The following is a 26367-nucleotide window of genomic DNA, read 5'->3' as shown; positions in this document are numbered from 1 at the left end:
TACCTCAGAGAATAAATCATTTTGATGAAAATTTTGTCCAAGAAATAAGGCATGGGGCTACCAGCCCTGTTTCCTCAGGTCCAAAGGTCATTTTTAGCATAATTTTACCACTCAAAACCAAAAACTGTGTGAAGGCTGATTTCTGGAGCAGATGCTGTAGGGCAGTAGACATCTTTTCTGGAGGGAAAGCAACATTTCTGTGGCAGGATGTAAACCACTCTCAACACTGGTACTCTTTACTGATGGTTATCTGCCAGTTCTTTTCATAGGTCAGATTAGCCAGATAGCACACACTAGTCAGCCTGCTGCCTGTTCCCAGGTAGCTCACTGCCTCCTTTTTGAATCCCAGGGCCAATCCTGGCTGGACACATTTGCAGGATTCACACCAGAACATCCCAGCGTGCATTAAACCAGTAGGGCTCTGCTGAAGCAATGTCATGGGTGAGCGTAACTAGCCTCCTGATATACCAGGGCATCCTTTCCTTCAGGGTTCTTGCAGCTTCTAATTCAGTTCAGTCTCTCTCATTTTCTGCTGAAACTGCTGCATCTTTCTACTACTGTTCTCCTCTCCCTGTGTTCTCTCCTGACAGCACTTTCCAGTTGCAGGACTGGGAAGCAACTGAGCCTAGACCCCATACTGGGGGTTTCCTCAAGGTTTGCATCTATGCTACCACATCTGTCCTTCCTCTTTCCATGCAGAGGAAAGCCAGACATGCAACCTGGATAGGAATGGTCATGTTCTTCAGAGAGTTTCTGGGCGCTCAGGAGACCAAGATTCTGGGGCGGATGAAGCACACATCAAGAGGAAAGATGAATAAAAGCTATTAAGAATGTAAGTCAAATCTAAAGTGATATATAATCAGAACTTACAGGCCTGATACAACAACTCATTCTTAAGCATGTCAGCAAAAACATTAGGGACACATTTACACATCTGTGGAGGGATTGTAAGAAGTTTTAAAGAAGCTGGGGAGTAAAGGAATCTATGCTGCTTGATCTTACACAACTCCACAAATTTTAACCCTTGCAGTTTTTGTATAACTATCAGTTCTTAACAGCCCTTTCTCCTCTAGGCTTTCTTAGAGTCCTTCCTGTTTCTCTGCTGAAGGCCTGTCTCCAAGGAGATTCAAAATATAGCCTTAATCTGTCTTTAATTTATGACATGTAACCTTATTCCCCCAAAGGTATGAGTTAGAATATACTGTCAACCTCGTCTTTACCTTTCAGTTCTCGTGCAGTATAGTCAACCTTTAATACATCTCTGATAGCTGTGTATCTGGGATATGAAAACACAGTTGACGAAACCAAATGCTTACAGAGGTTCGTTTTGCTACTGCATAAAATCACACTCATTTCTCTCTGCCAAATATTCCATGAGGTGAGAGCAGGCTTGTTTGGCGTACAAATGCAAAACCAAGTAGTACAAGAAGAAACAACAAGGGAATGAAATTCAGACACGAGCACTGGTAGAAGCTGCATGGCAGTAGGTAAGCAGTCTAATAAAATTTATGATCTAAAGGAAGGGAAACCCTTTTTAGTGGTTTGTAAATGTATAAAATAAAACAGTTTATGCTTATTCTAGAAGGGCTTTCCTATGTATCTGTGCACTGTGGCAATAGCTCTGCTGAAGCTTTTATTTGAGACATTGACAGATTAGTCAAACTTTAGAATGCTTTAGCTCTGCAGATCCCTGGCACTATCTGAAATTATTTCCAGTTCACATACACAATATGTCATGCTGCGCTATATGTACATAAAGGGTATTGGGCATTTTATATCCTGGGATCTTCATGTTCTTCAATTTCCACTCTTGAGCACACCCAGGTAAATTGTCCTGTTACGAAAAATTATGTCTCTAGTTACCTTTTTTATAGTTTGCTAAGGTGTTTGGGGGATCTGTAATTAATTCTAATTCAAACTATTCTAATTCCAAAACAATTCTAAGTAATATTTAAATCATTCTCCACAGAAAGAATTCCTACTGATGGCAGATGTGAGATCAGCCATATGTTCATGTCCAGATCTCAGCAGGACAAAAGTGGAGGGAAATCAAAAAATGTCAAGGTAGTTAGGATGCTCAGTACGGTTTTATGCTGTTTTCAAATACAAAAATCATTTACATGTATAGCAGGAGCTTGAATTGTCAAGGACCTGTGCAGTGCTGCAGGTCTGATGAAGTTCCACACTTCTCAGGTAGTCCTGTGTTTATAAAATTGCGTGGAAGCTCACAGTTAGATTTACAGTGGAAGTCACATTTCAATCTCCACTATGGGATGACTATTGTCCTCCAGATTTTATCCCCCCTACCAATCCATAAAATGTGTCACTCATATGATGGTGCCAATGATATAAATACATCACAAAGTATGTAAGGGGAAATTTCTTTGGATCACTTTGTAAAACCCATGAAGAATATCTGTATGCTTTTATCAGTGATCAGTGATATCATGGTACATGGTGAACTTCTCTTCAAACTGAAGTTTCACTGCAAAAAGAATTTGCAGCAGACAAATTGTGTAACAAGTTCTGTGCATGCACAAGAACTACTAAACAGTCTATTCTTACTAGGCTCATCACTTTTGTAATCCATCCTGTAGGGGGTCAGTGCTAAAATTAAATTATACCTGCCTACCACTCTCAATCTAATCAGGCTGTGAACTGAAAAATAAAACAATTAAAATTAGAGACAGGCCAGCCTCCCACTGTTTATGATCTCATTCTATTTGTGAAGAGTAGGTGGAAATTCACCCATTGTGAGCATTTGGTTTATGTCATTTTTTCTTGTTATTACAGCTGGGGCTTATTTTGTGAACTGTTTGCAGCTATTTCTGCTAAAAATAGGTGGATACCAATTTAAACTTCCTGGCGATATTTCAAGTCAAAGTATCATTAGTAGATAGTTATTATGCTGCATTTTATTGTAAGACATCCTGCCATGAAGCCAATCTATACAAATATAAATAAAGACAGTTAGAATTACCTTCCAAATGACTCTATTGGAAGTTATTCACATTTGGTTTAGCAAAACAAGTTAAGCTATTTACAAGAAAAGTTATTAGTCAGAGGAGCACTGAGTTAATGAGACATCTTAAAACTCTGGATCAGGTTAGACTGTTGTACTTAGAGAGAGATTGGGGATCAATTTGCCTTTTTCCCTCAGTCCTAAAATAGAGAAGCACATAGTTCTCCCTTGGTTTCCAAAGGATATAATTCCCTTTTATCACTCATCCTTCCTCTGTTGATTCAGCTCTGTCATGCTGTCTCATAATAAAATCATCTTCCCCGAGCACATTCTCTCTCAGAAAAGATAAGGTGACAATTAGATACAGACTTCCCTATCTTCTCCTGACAGCAAGAGTTGAGATGTGAAAAGACCACATAATGGTGATTTGGTCACACTGTTGCATTTAATTTCCTAGCTAGCCATCATAGGGCCTACGTCTTGCCCTATGAGGAATAAAAAGTCAGACCTAGTTGCCATTAAAGTTTTCAATAGCAACATCAGAGTCTCAGTGAAATTACTTATACTATTTCCAGGATCTTCACCTTAAAACTATAAGCTGTTAATGTGGATGTAGTCTTTGAACAGTCAGTATTTCATTCCCACCAGTAATCATCTGCTATTATGGTGTTTGAACCTTGAGCTTAGTGCAGACATACGAAGACTTTATTTTGGCTGCTGCTCCTCACTGTAAAGGGATATATCAATCAAAGACATTAACATTTTCAGGAATGCCCAGTGGTGAAATTTACAAAGCTACTGACAGTTTGTCTATCAAATGTCACACCATGAAGGGCTAGCTGGGCTAGCAGCAGAGTCCACAGCTATAACAATAAAGAAAACAGTTTTCAGCCACATTCTCTAGCCCTGAAGGCAAGTGATACAGCATGACTTATGTTCATAGAACTGAACTCTCTTTCCCTCTAAAACATATGATTTTGTCTATATTGCATATTAGGAACAGACCCTCTTTCGGCATTGTCTAGGAAATGCTAACTGGCACAAGTCAAAATGCTACCAATTAAACAGTATGGATGATCATGTACCAGTGTTTGTGTCTGTGCCTTGGTCCTGTCTAGTTTGCTGGCATAGTCATAGCCAGAGAGTTACAGGCATACCAGCACAAGGCATAGCTGCATTGTCCCTCAGCTATTTAGCCCCATGGAGAAGCAGGGTGTGTTAAAAGAGTTGGAACAGCACAGTATTGCAGCTGTGTTTCTTCCTGTACTCAAATAAATTCCTTATGTATATGTCCTGTTGAAATAATGGTAATACCTCAGGGAGAGGTTCATCCAATGCAACTAACTTTAGCTGTCTTTAAGTTAAGCCTCTAGAGTAAACTAATTGTCTAGTTTACTTCAGCTCTCTCTTGATTCTTCCTGCTTAACTTAATTGCCCATTTTAGTCTGGAAGGCATCTCTGGAAGCCTCTGCCCTTCTCCTGGCATTGTCTAGAACCACCTTTCAGACAAATAAAAGTAGCTGGAATGGGAAGACACTTGGGAGGAGAAAAGGTTCTGAAAAGATCAGAAGAGGAGAATGAAATCAGTTTGGTAGCCCAACTCCTCCAAAGGCTAGGCTGTTAGGCTGGATTTCAAGAAGGGGTTTTAAAAGCTTCAAATCTTCTTTTCTAGAGGTCTTAAGATTAAGGATGCAGATCTAGTGTGATTAACTTAAATATTCAACCAGAGTGGTTTACGTATCTTGTTCTGGAAGTTTAACACATAAAGCTGAATTAGGTGTCCAGAGATCAAATATCTAAAATGGGAGAAATTTAGGTATCCAGTTGGGAACTACAATAATTTGTAAATGGTTGTTTATATTAGATTTGCTCCTTTAGTTATTTTTTCTAAACTGCTAAAAAGTAGCTCTGCAAAAATAGAATTCAGAGGGTATCTTCTTCCTTCAGTGCCTCCCCTCTTCCATCTAAGTGCCTACACCACCTGTCCTTAAATTGTGAGACCTGGGTTCTAAGGATCTCAGCTATACACCCAAAAAATAATACTGCCATATCCCAAAAAAGTGCTTTATTCATCAGGCTGTTGGATATTCTCTGTCAAATCATCCTCCACCATTGCCATAAAGCTGGGATGTTATTAGGTTCAGAAAGGCTTAGGCAGGTGAACAAGAATTATGAAGCAGATACAGAAGCAGAAAACCAAGGATGTGAATCAGTAAGATCCTAACACAGAAAATAGTTGTGTAGAAAAGGATATGATTGTACGTTTTGCAGAATGAATTCATATGACTTCTAAATGACCCAGTGAGGAAGAGATAAAAAGAGCCAAAATGTGTATCTGTGTGAATGGAGGAGTGTTTTGAATGTCTGTTCAGAAAGAGAAGGATCTTAGACATTTTTTAGAAGCAGCATTTACAGCAGTATTGATATACAGAGAGACACTCTTTCTTGTGCAAGGCAAGAGAGAGGAAGGATCTAAAATGACCTCCACAGTTACAAAGGTTGTTAATGAGTTTAGTTAGTGACACTAGCAGGGAATTGGCAGCTGACAGAATTTCAAAAGAAAGATAAGGAATTGGCTTTTATTTCCACTGCCCTTCAGGGGAGGCTGAACATACGGAAAGTCTTAAGGGAGACAAAGCAAAATGCAAGCTTGATGAAGAGAGAGATGACAGTGAAGATGCTGATGTGAGAATGACTAAGGTAAAAATAGTAAATGAAATTTTGTCTTACAGAGATATTAGACCCTACCAAAATCCTATGACTAATGAAAGAAAGGAGAAGGTTCTCTGACTAAGGCACTAGAAGACCAGCCAGAGAAGTAACTGGAGAACCACATGTGAATAATCACAAAACCTTAAAAAAGGACGGAATACCAAAAAGCAAGCTGCAACCAGAAATGTAACAAATCTTTAGGAAGAATGTGAGGGATGGGGAGAAAAGAGGGAAGTTAAGGCAGACACACTTAGTCTTCCTTTTGAAAAAGTTATTAAGACCTTGCATGGAGAAGGTGGAAGGCTAGAAATAAGGAGTGTTTTAAGAAGGTGTCAGAGATTGCAATTAAGCTAAGGACAAATGTAGGCATGCAATTTGATTACATGATATTCTAGGTACAGAGAGTGTCAAGATAACTGAATTTTTTCCTACCACTGTACTAACACAAACTTATTTTTTAAGTTTTAAAATAAGTGGGTTCATTAAATTTATTCTGGTCTTTCCAGTACAGAACTTACCATATTTATCTAAAAACATTCATGTGATTTACCTAAGTCTGTCATGAATACGATAAGCAAATACTCCACTCTTTCAAAATTTTGGATCATTGTGGGACTATAGCTTACATACCTACAATTGACTGACCATTTAACGCAAGATAAAATGGAGTATAAAAACTACCAACCTGGAATTTTTATTCTCTTCAGTAAGTGGCCACATACAATTGAAAGTAACTGTAAAATATGCAAAACAGGATGGACTTGTGTCATTTGTACTGAAACAAGATTCCAGAAGACAGATGAGCTAAGTTTTTTGAAAGGATGAAAAAGGCCTAAAGAATAATGTACATGTATTTTCATTTTGCAGATGACTGACATAAGCCCCAAAAAATTGTTCTGTAAGTTAAAGATGCCCCTAGACATGCTAATATGAACAATTCACGCTCATTCAAGATGTTGCTTCAACTTCAGTTGTTAAATTCCATCCTGATTCTTCTAGACTTCAGTCACTGTAGACAGATTTCAACTGTCAAACACCAAGATGTGAGAGTTTTGAATTGGATATTCATTACCCATCACCTGCCCAAACTCATGGAAGTCTGGTTTAGAAGGATCCAATTCTGAAAGGCACTAAAACAGAACAAAACAAAAAAACACCAAAACCTAAAATACCTCCTAGGTAATTTCCACCTGCTGTCACCCCTTAACAACTCACACATAATTCTTGTCTTAGAGTTTTAATAGCTGGATGATCAGCCCTCCAGAGACACTGATCCCTGTCACTCAGTTCTGTCAAAATGCAGTCTCCTAGGTTATTGCATTTTTATCCTTCTTCCTGTTCTTTCTGTAATTACTTTTCATTAATGACATTATAATTCTTGACAAATCTGATCAGTAAGTGACTTTTAAGGAATTACAAATCTGCATGTAGCTATTTGGCAACAATAAGTTGTGTTCATTTGTTAGAGTGGAAAATAATGGCCAATGGATTCCACTGCCACTGGCAAGCAAAAAGTCTTCAGTACGTCTCTATTTCTGCATTAGTTTAGGGTGAAACATGACCAAATCTCTCCCAGACAAAAGGCGTTTCTGTCAGTGGACTGTTTCACTGAGATAAGAATAAAGGAAAAATAAGTCTTTATGCTTTTAGCACAGATTGTTTACCTTGTGATAGATGTAGGCAAGTCTATCATTAGGGAAAGTTGCATTTCAGTTGACATGATTGAAAACTATTAAATTTTTTTTTTTTTTAACCAACTAAGACCAGAATTAACTGTTTCTGTTAAATCCTGTTTCGATGCATTGGCTTGCCTTTTCTGCTTTTTTTTTATTTTAACATTTCTGTAAACCATGAAATGTGGTCTCTTTGGTACCAACTCAGTATCAGATTTTAGCAATTACACAGTCATTTCTCTTCACTGACAGTTAAAGTCACAGGGCATAGTTGCCATTTACTTTATTGAGACCGAGATTTGAACTACTTTGTCTGGACTGATCCAGCCTGGAGACCCCTCCATGTTGTCTCTGTTATTCACTTTTTGTAACAGAAGTAATCCCACACTTCTATCCAAAGGTGGCCAGTGCTCCCCTAGAGAAAAGCCTCTATTTTTTCCTATGCACCATTGTTCAGCACCATTTCTGTAGGAAATAAAGACAATCCCTGCTTGAAAGGTCATGAAGTTCTTAGACATCCAAATTCAAAGATCTCAGACTTAAAGTTTAATACTCAGTCCTGCAAACATGTTTGAAATTTTACATATATGAGTTCTGTTGGCTTCAGTGTTATTACTGTTCTTATGTTAGGCATATGAATATGGCTTTGTACAATCAGGGTTCAAAGAGACGAAATGGAGAATTTGAGAAAAATGTGGGAAGCTGAGAAGAAGGTTCTAATTTAAACGTAAAGGCACAAATCTATTGAGATATTTTGTGAGTGAGTGTGCATGTGTGTGTGTGAGTGCTGACTGAAATACACCAATGCATTATCCTGTGCTAATGACCAGTCTGTCACCTCTAACTGCTAGGAAGAACAATATCAGGGAAAGTCCAACTCACCCTCTGTAGGTCTTGATAAATAATGCTCACAAGGTGTGGACACTTTAGAGGATGTAGCTTTCTATCTCAACCAAGTCTCTCCTGAGCATGTGCAACCCGAGATTTCTCATGGATGTAGAACTCAGCAAATGGCATGTTCCCAACAACTAGGTAAATCCCACCACCAAATTTAATCTTTGCTCCAACATTGTACTGGAATTCTCTTGAGAAACTCTATGAGAATTAAAAAGCAACAGAACAACATACCTTCACAGCACTTTACTATTGCTGCTGATATTTCCTCAGAAAAAGACAGCTGAACACAGACAGCATTCATGGAAATGCTGGGGCTAAGCAGTTACAGTTTGGTGAAGTTAAAAGGAAAAAAAACAGCAGTGTTTTAACAAAAAGTATATGAGGTAATCATGACTATAGACAGTACCACTTGCACCATATATAAAAATAAATTTCGCCTGGGTTTCATAGAAAAAAACTATCACACTGAAAGATCTTTAAGAAAATTCCTGTTTTTTTATAGGAGATTTGCCAAAGCTAGGATTAATGGAGCTAGGAACCTGTCCAGGGATTATAATCACTACTATAACACAGACAAACAGAAAAGAGAAGAACATTTGCGTCAAACCCATTTTTTACTATCAGACTAATAGCAAGACTGAAAAGTTTAGTAATATAAGGCTTTTCTCTCTGTCTGTAAGCAAAGTCATTATTACAGTTTGGAAAGCACTTTGCAAAGTCAACACACAAAGTCAATTCAGCTTTCTATTCTCAAGTTTTATCTGAAATACACATTCAGTAAGGCCAGACTTCTACTGATTTCACAGATAGTTTTGCTTGACTAAAGCACTAGAATTTGGGTGGTGCTAATTACTTGTAGCCTGAGTTACCCTACTACTAAACACTAGCCTCAGCTATCTTATCACTAAACTGTTTTTTCGCCCGTGACATTACAGTATTACAAAGTGATTAATTTCCATATACTTTTGATATTGTGTCACATTTAATGCAGTGTAGTGCATTGTCATTCATTTGAAATATATTTAGCACCATTGCAAATGAGATGGAGGCAGTTTGTCACAGAGGCTTCTCATAAGTTTATGTCTATGGACTGCAGCAGAACAAATGAACAAGATACTTTTTCCTATATCTTACACTTGCCCATGCTGTGGTGTGTATATTTTACAGTATATATCTTTCTTCAGCAGAACATGAGCCAGAGAAAATCCTGTCTCTAATAAAATATCTGTTCCCTATGCAAAATGTTGCCTAGTGATAGAAGAGTAAGCTTCTGTGTATAAAGAAAATATTGGCTTACCACTTAACCATCTGGTGTATGGTGGGAATGGTCTGAGTAGCTTTCTCAGTTGGAACATTTGGAAAATGAATATACTGTTGCAGCAGCTCAGATTGTTGGCCATGATGTTTGTGATAATGTTGTTGATTTACCAGATGTCCTGCAAATTCCTGGTGTGGTAGTGTTTCCTACTCCTACTGAAGTCTTCATTATGTGGTGGGTTTATGATTGCTGTCATTTCTCACAGAGTAGGAGGGAGCTGGGAACTATGTCCAAGCACAGCATGGAACCCATCATCCACTCACCATTCAGTTTGGAAATCAAAATCTGTACCAACCTGTTGCTTCTAGATTTCTAAACATTACATGGGAATACATGTAAAGACTTGACTAGTACAACTGGCAGCATTTGCCATTTTTCTGAGTCATGCAATGCCCAATGCAGATGCTACACATCTGTCCTCATGTAAAAATGCCTTTTTCCTACTTTCCAACTGGCAGGCAGGAATACAAATAGGAAGACTAAATGCTGTGTTCACTCATGCTCAGGAAGTGTATCTGAGGTCTGAAAAAGTATCTTTCACCACTCTGCTCCTTTTCTATTAAAGTAGATTAATGAAAATAAAATATGATGTACAGCTGAGCACCTAGGCTTTGAATTAAGAAATTATCACTTCTACTTTAAAAATGAATAAGCACGTGTGCTGCTTTCTCTTTTTTCTTCATGTTGTCAGTTCATAGAGGAGCCATATGAGTATCCTTAGAGCACAAGGGTGATGGAGATCAAGGTTCATATACACAGAGGTAAGTGTAGTTCACAATGCTAACAAACGTATAGGTCCATTTTTATTCAGAACGTCCTGACATGCTCACCATTCTTGTCTTCATGGTGTGAGCATTGCTCAGGCAGCATACTTCAAACCCTGTCCAACGTAATGGCATCTTACAGGCTTGAAGTGGTTATCATTGGTTAAGTAAAAAAGTCAGAAAATGCACAAAGAGTAATGAACAAAAAGCTCAGGTTGGCTCTGGAACAAAAAAATTAATCAAGAAATATAAACAAGTATAAAAAATATATAAACGCCATTTATAAATTTAACATGTAGACAACATTTGGTTCATCTTTCACTTTATCTTGATTACAGTATGAATGTTTATAAGCTAAATTACTAACTTTAATTTAAGGAAGTTATATTGCCTAAGTACTAAAATCCTGAAGTACATGATGTATATTTAAAAGATGAACTTACTTTTGTCACATGCATCTTAAGGTATATAACACAGCTTGGCTGAGCATCACTATAAGCGTTGATGTTCTGTGGTGGTATGTAACATCCTCAGGGGAGCCACAGTCAGGAAATGTGGTTTGAGTGAAATTGTCTTCTGCACACCATACAGTTAGGTTCCATGATAGGTACAAAAATAAATCTGTTTTTTCTGGATATTTTTGGAAAATCATAGAGAAAATACCAACACATCTGTGATTAGGTAGCTCCAATGCCCACAAAATTTCATGTAGGAGACTTGGTATTCCAGACTAACTATAGCACAGTGTCAATAACAAGCCTGCCTCACGGCTCAATACTTTGTTTACAGGTAGGGAAGTGAATTCTACACTGCTGAGCAAAAAAATTTTGAGGAAAATCAAGATTATTCATGCCTCATGCTTTCACAAGAAGCTGTCTTTTCTGAGCATGAAAATAGATCAGAGGCTATGTGTTGACTATGGGCAATTCATCTCAGAACAGAAAATTACTGTCATAGAATAGCATAGTATATATTACTTGTGTCATTTCAGCATTCACAAGCAGGCAGCCTTTCTGAGACATAACCAAATATCTTATGAAGGAGCACAGGCTTTCTCATGAAAGTTTCACCTATGCTTTATTCAAATAGATTGGAAATCTCCTTTCTTCCTTATAATGTCTATCTCCAGGCTATCCAGATCCAGCTACAGTGAGAAACTATGAATCAGATTCTGTCAGTGAGAGCAAATTTTACAAAGCTTCTCTTGTAAAGGAAAAATGAAGACACAAAATATTTAATTTGTACTGAAGAAATGTGACTCCACATGGCTGATCACACTGCCTTTGCCCTGCATGAGATCTCTCATTTCTCATCTCTTTGCCAAGAGCTATCTTTTAGCACAGGTAATTTCCACCAATATTTTGGATTCTTCCCAGGTGAGCCTCACACAAAAATAGGACAGAAGCATGGTGCAGCTGGTGCTGTTCTGAGTCCCTGGTTAGGTAACTAGCAACATCTAGGTGGGAAACCTGCAAGTAACTGTACACTTTATTAGGTGTCACCATGCGTACTGTTCTTGAGAGGCGTTGCTTCAGCTCAGAGAGTCAGTGGTAGCATGGTGAAATGGTCTCTCTAAGTTCTGTCCCAGGTGATTTGGACAGGCAGCTCACATCAGTGCCGACCTCTCCAAAGTGATGTTTACAAGACTGTTATGATCAGCAATTTCCAAGCTGTTTCCAATTGTGACTACACTTCCAGTTGAGATACTCTTGCAGAAACAATTTAATTTCTTTCAGATGAATGTTCCTTCTCATAACGATTATCTATGGAATTGCTGCCTCTGCTGCATTCCACTCCACAATATTTTCAGCAGGCAAGACTGAGGCAAAAAGGAAAAAAAAATCTCAGGGATTTGATACACTAGTTCTTGTAAGTCTGGCTGTGTCTAAAACGCTGTTGACTCATCTAACTCCAACCCCTACCTCTCTGCTGGCAGACATCACCCCAGTAGCAAAGTTTGCAGAAGAGAAGACACAGCTTAGATTCCTTAATCTAATTTGTTTTTGCTGAGACTGCTGATGAAGGTAAATTTAACTAAGATGCCAAAATGTAAAGCAGAGCAGATGGAGTTGTGGCAATTCCTTTATACCAACTTCCACTATGATGATGGTATCCTCTGGCAGATAGGTACGGCAGACAGCTAAGGATAGTAACATCTTAAATCATCCCAGCAAGATTTACCAGAGCTTTTATGTCACGGTTCTTATATGACAGCACTTTCCAACAAAACCATCTAAAGGTTGTACAAATGAAGTTTGTACAAATGTAAGAGAGAAACAACAGGAACCTTGCAGTAAAATATCCAGATTCCTCAGTGGCAATCAACTAATCGTAACCCTTAACCCTTCCCTTAAACAGAAAAAAAGATAAAGAGGAAGTGAAAATTTCAGTAAGCACTGAAATGGGGTCCAAACAGACTCTGACCCCAAATTCTTCCTTTAATCAATTCCAACTTGGAGAAAATTCATGTTTCACCTTACCTCATCCCCAGTTTGGGGTCAGTTCCTTTTTCACCTGAACTGGTGTTCTCATTCCCAATTCTTTCTTCAAAAGTAATGAATTTCAGGTTTATCTCCCAAAGGAAATATTTTTCCCAGAAGCTGTATGTACAGCAAATGGATCATAATACATTTATGAATTGTGTCCTTAGTAGTTCTTGAGTTGGGAAAGCATTTAAAAGCATTAAGTTTAATCATTCTGGGTAATTGTAGGTTGTACATTGCCTGTTGGGACTCTGGACTTTTAGATAAATCATAAATCTTTTTTTTGGATACTGCAGTTGGTTGCTTTTTTCTCTTCATCATTAAATGATGGGGCTGATGGAGATCAGCTGCTTCACTTTGTAAATGGCTAGCGTTCTCTCACCTGCTCTGCATGACTACTGAACTGAGGTATGTTGTGACAGTCTGCTCGCTCTTCCCTGTTCAGATTAATGAATACAGCTTTAACTGTTAATTCAAAGGCAGTCAAGCTTATATCCAACAATTAGAGTACAACTTCCCTATTCAGATAGTGTATGTGTAATTTGGCATGGTCTTTTATATTAGTTTGGGGTTAAAGTGTGGTTCTGCTCTAAAAGTGACTTTGTAAAAACGGCTTCAGGATTCACGGGGCTCTGTGTTTATTGTCCCTTGGAAACGTCCAAGGGAAATTCGCTCATTTTGCACACAAAGATATTTTTGTTCCATCTGCCAGCCTGCAAATTCAATCTGAGCTTGGAAAAAAAATGTATCTTCTTTCCACCCTGTGCATCATTTTCAGTAATAAACATATTGCAGCCCAGATTTTGCCCTTAGTTACATCTGAGCAACCCCACTGAAAAAACTTGCGCTGTTAGAGTTGCACACATCAGTCTCAAGGGACAGGGAGTGCTCAGCCCTGTAGCAGGCAAGAGTCTTGGCTGAGTGGCACTGGAAGGAGCAAAGCTCTCACGAATCTCTTCTTGACTGATCCAGAGTTCACATAGGAAACCCTGTCCCTGTTTCACCATACACTGTGATACAAATAGACATCCCAATTTTTGCATAAATAGCGAACATTCATTCATTCATGACAGTGTCTCACTCACAGATATGTTCCACAAATGTCAGAGGTAAAATCTTCCAGTTAATATGACATGATTTTCTCTAACTGTCTCCCCCATTTATCACACCTTCACTCTGAAATGTGGAATCAGAGTTAGAAATACCAGCTTGTTTAAGGTTGCTAGGAAATTTATGCATGAAATGAAAAGTGTTTATTCATACATCTGAACAGGAATAATAGCTCTGGAAAGCATGACTCAGAAGATCTGGATTCAGTGCCTAACGCTACCCCTAACTTCCATGGACTACTTATTTTGCTGTAAAAGGGCAGCAATAACACTTCATTTTCATCTAAAATGTTTAAAACTTGTCTCTTACAACAAATAAGTAGATGATCGGCCACTGCAGGTCCTAGTCTCAGCTCATGTCTCCAGAGGGTAATATAAATATTAGAGGTAACAAGTCAGTGATCTGTTATAGACCTCGAACATATCTCCAAAGCTTCATTGAATTACTCCAAAATGTAAAATTCCTCTCCGTTGGAACAATGAGCCTCATAAAGTGTGGTTAAATCTAGGCAAATGAGAGCCATCTTTTAAATTCCAGAGACCTCTATAAAACAGCAAGTAATATTTAAGTAAGAAAGAAAAGGTATTGCCAGTGTAAATATCTGAAATGCCAGCAACTTTGTTACATGACTGCCACCTTCTGCCATCTCTTCCTTGGTGGGCGTTAGATTAGGAGGAGGGCTTGGGTCAAAGTTACTAAAATATTACTGTGACAGGATAATGAATTACAGAACTCTTTTATCTTCAGATTTTGCTACTCTTTTACATAGCATTTAGAATAATTTGATTCAGATTATCTGTTTCAGATGCTAGGAAACTGTGGGTTTCAAAATGCAGGTCCCAACTAAATTGTGTTGACTTCAGGATTTGGCTGGTGGTTGAAGAGAGGTGTTCTGAATTGCTGTCTGAGAGCTAGGTGCTTAAAGTCTAATGAAATTTGCACTCACTGGAATTTAGGTGGTCTGAACCAAGTCCAGTGTTTTCAGAATAACTTTGCTTTGATCAGTAAATGCACTTCTCCCTCTCAAGAGAAATTAAAGCTTGAATCACTACTATGTAACATCTAAGAAATGGAAAAGGGAAGATTTGAGGAAAAATGCTAGCAATTCTTCAGGCTTTTGTCAAACTTTAGAAGTTGTTGCATAAATAAAATACAAAACCACCAACATTAAAATGCAGTCAGTGACATGCACATATTAAGAGACCAGAAATTTTCAGGCAGACCCAGGCCAAGCGTGCTGAATTCATACAATCTAAGTCCTTGAAGCATTGCCACTGCCTAATTAGCCAGATGCTATCATCCTAAACAGCCAAAAGGAAAATATTTGATGCCAAAATCTCAGCACTGTCACCTGGATTTATTTCATGCCCTTTTTCTGTCCCCATTTGGTAGCATGCTGGCCAAGGTTTCCAAAGGGGTCTGTGTCTGACTGAGCAGACCCAACAAAGCATTAGCATTAAAAGGTGGAGGAGGCTGGAGGGCAGCAGTCGCCGGCTCTAGAGGGACGTCTGCGCTTGCGACACAACACCCTGACCTGAGACCTCGCCAATCTGCCCCTGCTTGCTCTCACTCTCTCTAGCAGTCACAAGTTTAATGTCATGTCTCTGTAGCTTTCCAGAAGAAAAAAAAGGGCTATATTAGAAGTTAATAGTCCACTTTCACAGCTACACTGCAACTAAATGTAATCTTTCTCCTCCTGTGTGACAGCCTTTTTGTACGTTAGATGGGAATAGACTGTTCCTGCCACTGTCCAACATCATGCTGACTTCAATGACTTTGTAAACACAGCCCAAGATATTAACAGCGGGCACACATGCTTGTGAATGGGGGCAGCACTTAGGTGCGCGTATTGTCAGTAGCTGGGCACTGTCAAGGCTTAATCAGGTCAGGTCAGTCTCTATTTCATCCCTGAGCTGCTACAATAGATTTGAGTGAGGCAGCTGGCCATTCACGATGGGGATATCTCTCAAATAGTTTTCATTTCACACCTTCGGAAGAGGCTCTGAAAAGTCTTTTTCACCTGAAATGGCCGTAATGCTGCCATTCTATTTGCTCCAACTTTGTCTTTAATAAGGTCTTAAAAACTCGCTACTTTGAGGCTCTATAGAAAGCATAACCTTAGCAGAGAACATAGCTGTTTGTCAAAGCAAAATCCCCTTGATACCCTTGCTCTGCCTCCACTGAATGCAAAACATGAATTTTAAGGTTGGGGGGGAAGAGATATACACTCTTTTAATATGATAATATGTTTCCAATCAAGCTTTACAAGATCCTGCTCAGCATGGTTTACAGCATACTGCTGAGTGCTGCTGCCTGAAAAGAAACATGCTTTTTAATTATTATTTATTCTTCCCTTTCCTTTTTTTTCCTTTCAGACAATAACAAGGCTTGTGCAGAGAGGGAAAGGAGAGGAAGAGAAGACATATATTCCAAAACAGTCCCCCACACATATCAGCTAGTTAAAGCGTATGAGTGTGTAGGCATTAAAGTTCATACCAGACAGTTAATGAAGCTGGGGAAAAAAATGTGAATCAGAATGTAATGAAAAATTCATACTTTCAACGCATGAAAAATAAGTGAATGCCCTTTAATTGTTCAGTTTACTTGCAGAGAGGACAGCTTGGACAAACTGAAAAATTATTCTGGGTTTTAAAAGGCCTTGGGGCCTTTTAAAAGGAGTAATGCATGGTCCTCTGCACCTTATGCTACATTCTTCAACACTGCTGGACTTACCACTGTGAGGATGTGAACCAGCATAGTCCATCTGGTAGCCTGCAAACCTAGGCTGACTTAGAGGAGGTTCCTTGAGGAGACAGGGAGCAATGGTGTGAACAACAAGCTGAACTCCTCCTTGTCTGCTGCAGCACAATTCAGGTGGCTGCTAGGTTGGGTTAGGAAGGAGACCAGATGAGCGAGTCTGATGGTGGAGCAAGGAAGGGGCTTCTCTTCCCACTTCTGTCCTGAACTTCAGATAGCAAAAACATCCCATACCTCTGCGACAGGTCGAGAAGTGCAAAGTAGGGGAAACTGAGAGCTTCACTGGGAGGGAGGGAGGGTAAGCTGCTGCTGTTGCTGGAGGAACTGGAGAGGGAAGGCTGCTACTGAGGATCATCAGTGGGGAGTAAGGCTGTTGTTGATGGAGATTTGCTGGCATGAGCAAGGGGAAGGAGGGACGTGGGTGGAGGGAATATGTTTCTTACAAGATGTTAGATAAGCGCTCATGCCAAGAAGCTGATGGGAAGCTGAGAGCAAGGGGAGAACTGGGCTTAGCTGCATAAGGAGACTTCCCTTGCTTTCTCTATATATGGATGCCACCCATATGGCTTCTGGCACTTCTGAGTCGATTTTAGCATCCATGTTCCTGTCTCCGTCTTACATCAGTATCCTTGAAGACTATTTGTTTGCTGAATGTTTACTTCTACAGATCTTCATATGCTCAGGATAGCATTTATATTGTGATTTTCATCAACAGAGTACTTTACAAATGTTTGATTAAAATGCAAAATAGGCATCACTTTCATTTAAAAGTGAAAATTTTAAAGTGTAGATTAAAAAATATATAAACAGGGGAGGCAGGATAAAGGGCCCAGAAAAACTCCCAGATGAAACTCATGTCAGAGTCAGGGACCTGCAGTTCCTCTTTCCACTACAGCTCCTCAGATAGACTTTCACCGTAACAAGATACCCTAGCGTTATTCAATGTTCCCACTACAGAAATTGACAATTCGTGATTTCTTTAAGCCATGTGATGAGGGCACTATGAATTCAGTTATGAACCCATTGGACAAGAAGCTTTCCATTGATGCTAAGGTTAAAGATTTTGTCTATATCTTCAAAAATGACTAATCATGGAATAGCTGAAATGAATTTACCTCGGTTTTGTGTCCCAAGTACAATAATTTGTTGCAAGAGAGTTTTATGTCCTCTTCACTGTGATCAATGCAGCAAAACAACTCTTTTTAGCAGCTTGTGGTGACATAAATGCGCAAGAAATATCTCCATTCTGGCATTCCTGAGCATTTTTTTTCAATGACAGTCTAAAATGCCAAGTGAATTGTTTCAATTTCACAGCCATTAGCAGAAGAAAAGACCAAGTAGGTCAAGACTGTCATGTTAGAAGCACTTAAATAAATAATAGTAATAGTCTGACACACAACCAAAGGAGGATTTTTCCCTTCAGCACATCTACTAGTTCTTTGTTGAGTCTAGTTTGAACATGCTATAATTAAAACACAGTGCAGTCTGAAGTCAGTGAAGTTACAGCAAGGCAAATTTGCCCATTATTTTCCAAGCAGATACATCAGTTATCATTAGTCAACCTACTGAGGCAGTGGGTTATATAGATGGATTAGTTTTAGATCATGTATATGCATTTGCTCTTTTTATTTTTACAGATGAAAAAGTGAAACTAAATTCTATAAGCCACCAGAGTCAAATTTCAGTCGCATACAGGACAGCAAAGCAGAGCTTTGTAAAAGCTGATGTGCTGGCATGAGAGGATTTTCTTTTAGAAAAAATCTAAACTTTTTGCTGGTAATGATATGACAGCACCTCCTTAATTTCATTTAAACCTGTACAGAAGCTAAGACTACATAGACTCATCAAGAGAATATACAAGATACACTGAACTATCAATAAAAAGAAAAACATGACTCTACATATGGGCTTTTTCACACACTATTATATCTTTCAGCTGTCATCATTAACCGCAATTCTAGAAATGTCTTGTTGTTCTGTTGCCTTTGAAAAATGGATGTGATGATTAGGATAGATTCTACTTGGATCCACTGAAAAAATAATTCCTTGACAGGTATACGCTTCTTTCAGGATGTTTCTTCAACACATGTTCATCATTATAATGATTGAATTTGAAAATTTACACATCTCCAGAGGAAAAAAAGCTAAAATCTGTAAACTGTTTTCCCAGGGCAATTAGAATGAAAGTCAAAACTGGAATACTAGTAGCTACAGAACTTTACATATTTGTGTAAAAGATGAACCTTTCTGCCTGTTCATCATTTATCAGCAAAGAAAATAGAGCAAGATACAGCACTGCAGCCTAAGCAAGCTGATAATGAGTGGTGCTTCATGGTATCTGGTAGCCTTTTTAAAAATAACAACAACAAAAAACAATCTAGGATAACACGGCAGCAGCAAGAAATACCATAGAAATTAAGATGGTATTATTGGTACTGAAGGATACTTATCCTTTGCAAACTGACTGATATAACTGTGTCAACTGACAGCCAACTTTGTACTGATTTCCTTGACATATAAAAGGCAATGATTCAGTGACTGTCACTTAATGTGCATCTGTTCTGAATGAATAGTAACATTCATCCACTTCATAATAGGGATCCTGTTGTGAATAAGATAATAAACATGTGCAAGACGAAACCCATCAGAAGCGAACATGTCAGTCAGAGCGATAAATATGCCAATTTGCTGATTCTTCCCCAACTCTACCCAAAACAAGATAAAGCACATATAAAAAAACAAATGTATTCCCACACCAGGTAACAAGTATTAAGATCAGAAGAAAACGTACAAAGGACAATTGCCAGCTGAGACAAACTAAGTGCTTCTCCTGCACTAATGTGCAATGCGATATCAGTGTTGATCGACTGGTCTTTGGTGGGTCCCATAAGAAGGCAAGTCAACTACAGAGTGCTTGACAAAACCTAAATGGGATGAATCAAGTCACTGGTAGGGAATTCCACCTGCAAAATGTGCTGCAGCAACTTTTTTTTTTTTTTTTAGTTAAAATCTTAACATTTTTAATGCAGACTGTAACTAACAGTTGCGTTGGTGGGTCAATGTGGACTGCATGCAAATATTCCATAAAAAGAAAGATCAATGGTGTGGAAATTGAATAGAAATCATGACACTATCACTCTTTTTGATGACAAATGGAGGCATGATGACTGCATGGATGAGATTCAGTTGCATAACCACAGGTAGTTAATGCCATCTGAAACATCCTAATATAGTCTAACATCCACACAGGGCTGGCAGGCAGAACTGACAGATCATTGCTCTCCAGAGCTTCAGCTGCCACTCGTAAGGTTATGGGTCTCCCATAGGTCTTGTATCATATCTGCTAGCCCAGGCTCAGATATGCTAAGTCATCTCAAATGGCACTAAATGGCTATAGTATATAACCAGATGGTTCCATCCCTGCTGTCTAAAATTGGTCCTTAAGGCCTGTAAACTATCAGAAGGCTACTGGGTCCCAAGTCTGCAAATTTCTTTTAACCACCAATTCATTCCCCTCATATGAGTTGTTTGCATCCCCATATGTAACATGCTGTGTTATTTTATTGTGGTATTATGGGACTAAAACTACTGGCCTAGCTGAAGTCCTGAAGTAGTTTTGCTAAGTATGACCTTTCACTGTAAAATAACTCTGATGAAATGTACCCCTGACTAAGCAAGATGATACAATGTAACCTATCCATTACTCAGTACTATCCTCCATTGACAGGCATGAATGTCTTTAACTTTAATCCCATGAACTTAATGAATCCATTTTCTTCCTGTTTTAACAGTTGGCACAATACAGGCTGAAACTGCTAGGTCTTATGCTCCCCTGTGATATTTTCCTTCCTCATTCCCAGGATTTCATGGTGAAGTCACCATGAAAAATAATCCATCATATTTAAGAGGAACTAGAGAGCTGAATATCAGCAGGCACCTGATTTTTCAACCGTGGATGGTAGCAAAAGCCAGGTACTTTTTTCAATGGCTGACGTTGTTTTTCTTGCCCCCCACAGCAATTCTGGGGCATTATACTTGCTCCTGCTCTTTACAGGAGTAATTACCTTCAAGCACTGCTGCTTTTGTGTTGTACTTCCTGCCTGCTGCCCCACAGCTTCACCTGTGAAAGCCTTAATTTGGCACTTTTACCATTTGTATATCGCTTTACATCTTCAAAGCAGTGTACATGCATTAATTAAATTGCATGCCTAGGAGATAACAAAGAACAAGATACAAAGGCATTTTAAGCACACAGACAGACTATCAAGTTTTAGCACATCAGGAATAAATTAATAATGGCCTTTTATAATGACTGAAATGCATAGCTTTACTCATCATGCAAGCCATATGCCAAGTAAAATTATTATGAATGGAAATGCAAGTTTTCAAGTCCAAAGTCTTGTGGCCCTGCAGGCCTAGAAACTAACCTATAAGCTATGGATTCCCAAGTTCCCGCATGAAAAAGCATTTGATTCAAGCCCTCAAAAGGCTCCAGAGAAAAGACTTTAATATTTGACATTTCTATGTATAGAAAAGAGCTGTTTGGAACAGGTGGGCACATTTTCCCCACACGAAAACACGGATGAAAAGGGAAATATTTTAATATATGGAGACATCTTTCTGTAGCATTTTGGTGTCAGTTTTGACCAGGCAATAGTTCCATAAAGGGATTTAGAAAAGGTGATAAATATCTCATGGCCGCTTGTATATCTCCAGTCCAAATGTAATTCCTTCAGCCCTCCACTTAATTGCTACTTAGCCAGGGAGGCACACAGAGTCCTTAGCCTTTTAAGCCATCTACATTTTTACCTACAAAGTTTCTTTGGCACCCAAAGTCCTACTTGCCCAGCACACCTTAAACCTGACCATGCTGTAGCACTTTCTGCCTACCTCCCTTCTCAGCTGGGTAGAGACCCACCAGCTGGCTCTACCAGGAGCACTTCTTCAGACCCAGAGGTCTCGATTCAATTTCTCCCCCTGCCGGAGAAAGCCTGAACCTATTTCAACCATTTATTAGGATGGTTCCCATCACTGGGCTTTGGGAACATAAAAATGTGGCAGCATCTCTTTCTCCTTCTCCACTGCAGTTGTAAAGGCCTGAACTATTCCTTGGCCATGAAAAGATACGCAGTCAAATGCTCAGAGAGAATAGAGCTGTGCATTACCTGCAGTGGGAGCAGCTCTGGGAGGCCCAGAGTAAATTGTTAGAAGGAAACAAGGCTGTATATAACCAGTGTAACTGTACTGAGTTATTTACTAACAATCTTAGTAAGCAGTCAGTATGCTGGCTTTGATGCAATCCCTTCTTAGATATTTAACTGATTGTTCCTCTGCATTGTCCAAGGGACCTAACTTGGATGATGCAAATTCCACTAAATGGCTGGGTACATACAGCTTAGCTGAGTCAACATTCAACATTCAGCCATTATAATATCTAGGCACCAACTCCTTCAGAAGGTTTTTACAAGTATTATCTATAATTCCTTTTTCTGATTTCTGCAAATGGGACTTGTGGTTGCTAAGACATCTGGTTTTGCTGAGACTGACCTATACAATTCATACATCGCCACTTGTGAGTAATACAACCAACCCAAATCTAGGTCATTAAAATTTTTCCAGTACTCCACACTATTCACTGTATATAACTCCTTCATTCATATCAGAAAATTGGTTTTGACTCATGGGAAAACAGTCTGTTGTTAGTCTTTTTAAATTGATTTCATTATCCCCACAAAAATGGGAAATGAGGAGCTGAGAGATTATTCGCAGTGATGTCCATATTCATTTCAGTTTGCAAAAGCAGTGTGTGTGTGTGTGTGTGTGTGCATATGTGTGCGTGTGAGAGGGAGGAAGAGAGAGAACAAAGGAAAGAAAAAATATTTCCATTTTTTCTCCTTCCTGCATCTGCTTCATTTAAAAATGTTTATTTGTTGTATAAAGTAAAAATGCATAAAGAGGAAACAAATCTCTTCAGGATATCTGTGTTTCCTCAGGATTTTGTCCAGATTTTGAGTAGGAAGTCTAATCTCTTTCAGATGAACTAATTGCAATTTTTTACCTTAAAAAGAGGTAGAAGCAGGAGATAAAAGGCAAAAAAGGACAATGGCATGGGCTGAGCTGTGTCATTCTTTCCTTGTACTGATCAATATGTGAAGCTCATTGTAGTACACTTCTAGCTTTGCCTTTGAAACACAGATCAAGCTGGGTCAATGAGACAATCCTTTTGTATTAAGGCTTCTTTCTTCTGTAGACTGCGGACAACTTGTGAACTGAGTCTTCTGCAGGATAACTACAACAGCACCTGCTTTCAAATGAGGCTTGCTCATAAGCAGTTCTTTGTGTCATTTTTTGTGCTGCTCACTGACTGCCATTAGCAATTTAACAAGAGCAGAATATTCTAAAGCCTTTGATCCTAAGAGCTCTTACTCATTCAAGTTGTCCTTAGTCACACCAGAAGTCCTACTGAAGTATTGGGTAAGAAAAATTAAATAGCATTATGTGTATAAATGGCTGAAGCACAAGAGAATATAGCCTCTCACAGTCAGATCTCCTTTTTTAAAGGAGAACTGTGTTTTGAGGGACAAAGCAGTTCATAAACATAAAGATATAATTCAGCAATATTCATGGACAAGCATTTCTTTTTCAGTTTCAGAGCCAGGAGTTTAGAGGACATTTGCCACGGGAGAAAATGGATTCTATAGAAAAGTTTCAGAAACAAGTCCCTAGTTCTGTGAGGAGCTTATTACAACTGGCCTGCACTTATATGCTATATCCAGTATAGTCTGGAGAGCAACTCTGGTTTTATAGTTTGCTTTTGATGACCCTACAAGACACTTAAAGCCCAGCTTAAAACCAGTGACAAGCCTCCTCTTCTTCCAGCAGTGATATTGGCTGTAGCACACCTGCAACTCTTTCTGCAGGTGCAGTGAACACCACACACCTTTGCTCTTCAGCACTGCACTGCTTGACATTGCACAACTACTGTCATAGCCTACACTCAGGTCTGACTGACTGAGAGGCGTGAAGCTTTTCTCTGACTCCACTGGTAGGGGTGAGTCCAGTATCATCTCGTTCAGGAAAACAGATTTACAGCTGAGGAAAATGCAGCATGAGAGGTCATAATGCACAAAACTTTATAAAAGATTTACTGAAAAATGGGTGTAATACTTAGATTTTCCTACCATTTTTATAGTAAGTAACCTATAATTTATTTCAATCTTCTCACTTCCCCAAAAATATACTCAACCAAAAGTGAATGCAAACAACAGCTGATTTATGAGAATGGACTGATTTGTGGATTAAAAGTTGCATCATTCACTAGCACCCTAAAACACCTCCATATTGATAAGCCATTTCTGGTAGTGCTACTGTCAGGGATCATTTCAGTGACATGGATTGTGCATTTTCATCCAGCACCTACTGAATGTATCTCCCGGAGGGCAAGAAACTGCTCCATTCATAATGAATACTATAGCCCCCTAAAAACCTACTAAAATAAGTGTAATGAAACAAACTATAAAAATACGATTTCAAAACAAATGGGTTCTCTGTTTAATAGTGTAGCTTAAGGTGTGGTAATGTAAATTTTTGAATATACTTTATAATATTGAGATTCTCTTGAAGAAATTCAGAGAAAAAAATCATTTTTCAGTTATAAAAAGCAGTACTCCAAAGGCAAGAGTTCAGAACTCTTTTCTGGAACTAATCTAAGCCCTATAAAAAATAGGTGACCTGATAAAGAATCCAAGCTTCATTAGGTCAGAAAGTGAGTACTACCTCTGCACCACTCAATAAGGGCCCTTACTTAGGGCACAGGCGATTGGAGTTCTGGGTCCTGCTCTAAGGGATACTTATGCCTGTTATCAAATACCTGCTTAATATAAAATGCATAAATTCAAATTCCTGGTACGTGAAACCATGGCCTGAGAACTGCTATACTCAGGCACTTTTTTGTACCTCTCCAATAGCACCTTGTTAAAGTGGGAAACCCTAAAACAAACCCTAATTATAAAAGGTTGAGGTTGCAGAGTCCTAATTTTATGTGAGAATTAAATTTTTCTGCTAGGTTGAAGCCTTTAAAATTTTGAGTGCTAGTGTGGAACCTGTGTCAGGTTCACAGGTTTTCTCAAATATGTCCTGAATGCATCAAGTTTTGTGCTTGACTGCTTTCAATAACTGGGGGCTATAATGCCTTTTAAAAATAATTAAAAGCTTTAATCCAAAATTTCTCTGATACAAGCAAATAATTATTTCAGGTGTGAAAATTTTTTTTTTGATGTTTTAGCATCCTTGTGCTAAGGAACACCAAAACCAAAAAACATAAGGTATGTTTCACATGGGAACTCTGTATGCACACTCTCAGCTCCAGTTCTGAAATGGAGTTTTCAGTTTAGTGTATGCTAAATCTGCAAACCTAAGAACACAGTTTCCTGATATTAATAAGGCCACAAGAGACATTAGGCTTCCTACAAACTCTAATAGTCAGCACAGAGAGAGAGAAACTCCTCTATCTAGGGCCCACACACACATCCCAAGAGTCACAAATGACACCCCTCCTCTGAGATGTGAAAGTTTCTTGTGAATGTAATTCATTTCTTGATTGAAATGACACATAAGAAGGTTGAAAAAGTCTCTGTTACAGATAACAGCATCCTAGGTAGGATTCAGTTGCCTAGGCATAGGCTGCCAATACCTCTTGAAATGCCCAACAAAAGTGGTGTATAACATATTCTAAAACAAAATGAAAAACACTATTCATATTTTAAATCTGTTCTTTCTAACATATATAGCATTTTCTTGTTCTTCCTCTCTCCTTTTTCTTCTCATAGTTGTCCTTATTAACTTCATGTTATAGGAATGCCATTTCTAAAAATTCAGGCAACAGAGACTTCATTCACATATGCATTTGTAAACAAAGATACAGAATTCTGATGATTTAGTTAGTCTTGCCTATATATATACACACACACACACACAGGCATATATATATATATATATATATATATAGGCACTAAATATATATATGTGTATTTTGCCACATAGTAGAGGAACTATTGCGCAGTTTCCCTGTTTTTTTTTTATTGGCTAGCATTACAAAAATTGATGAGCTGAAGAAACAAAGCTATTCTAAAGGCAGATTAACCAGGAGCACTGCTGAAAGCATTGTCTCCTAAGATTCAAAGTGAAGTAAAGAAAAATGCTGTAATTACAAGTAACACAGTCCTTTGAGATTCCAGCAATGTTAAAAATCAAGTGATTACCATTTAACTGCTTTCAATCAACTTTGATGTAATATCTTAGCATGAGGGACTCAGAAAAACAGCAGTTAAGAAAAGCAGAGAATTATGTGAATAATAACCCCTTCATTACAAAGTGATTTTTATGCTTGGAAGATGATTGATTGACAGCCTCGAATGAAGTCCTCTGTGTAGCAGCAGAGAAAGTTCACTGTGGCTTGCACTTAAACAAATACCCTCCCTACATCAGTTTTGCCTTCGACTGGATTACAAGGGTATATGCAGGCAGACTGGATATACAAATTTGCAGGAGGAAGTTCAATGGCATGTAAAAGTTGTCAAATGCTAATGAGCGAAAAGAAGATAGTGTCAGCAGTGGTATGGACATTAGCTTATATAGGGTTTATATGGAACAGGGTTTATTAGGGTCTTTTAGGATTTATATAAAACAGGCT

Source organism: Apteryx mantelli, chromosome 1 (genome assembly GCF_036417845.1).
Source record: "Apteryx mantelli isolate bAptMan1 chromosome 1, bAptMan1.hap1, whole genome shotgun sequence".
Classification (NCBI taxonomy): domain Eukaryota; kingdom Metazoa; phylum Chordata; class Aves; order Apterygiformes; family Apterygidae; genus Apteryx; species Apteryx mantelli.
The sequence above is the reverse complement of the archived record's forward strand: the minus strand, read 5'-3'. Positions refer to the sequence as shown.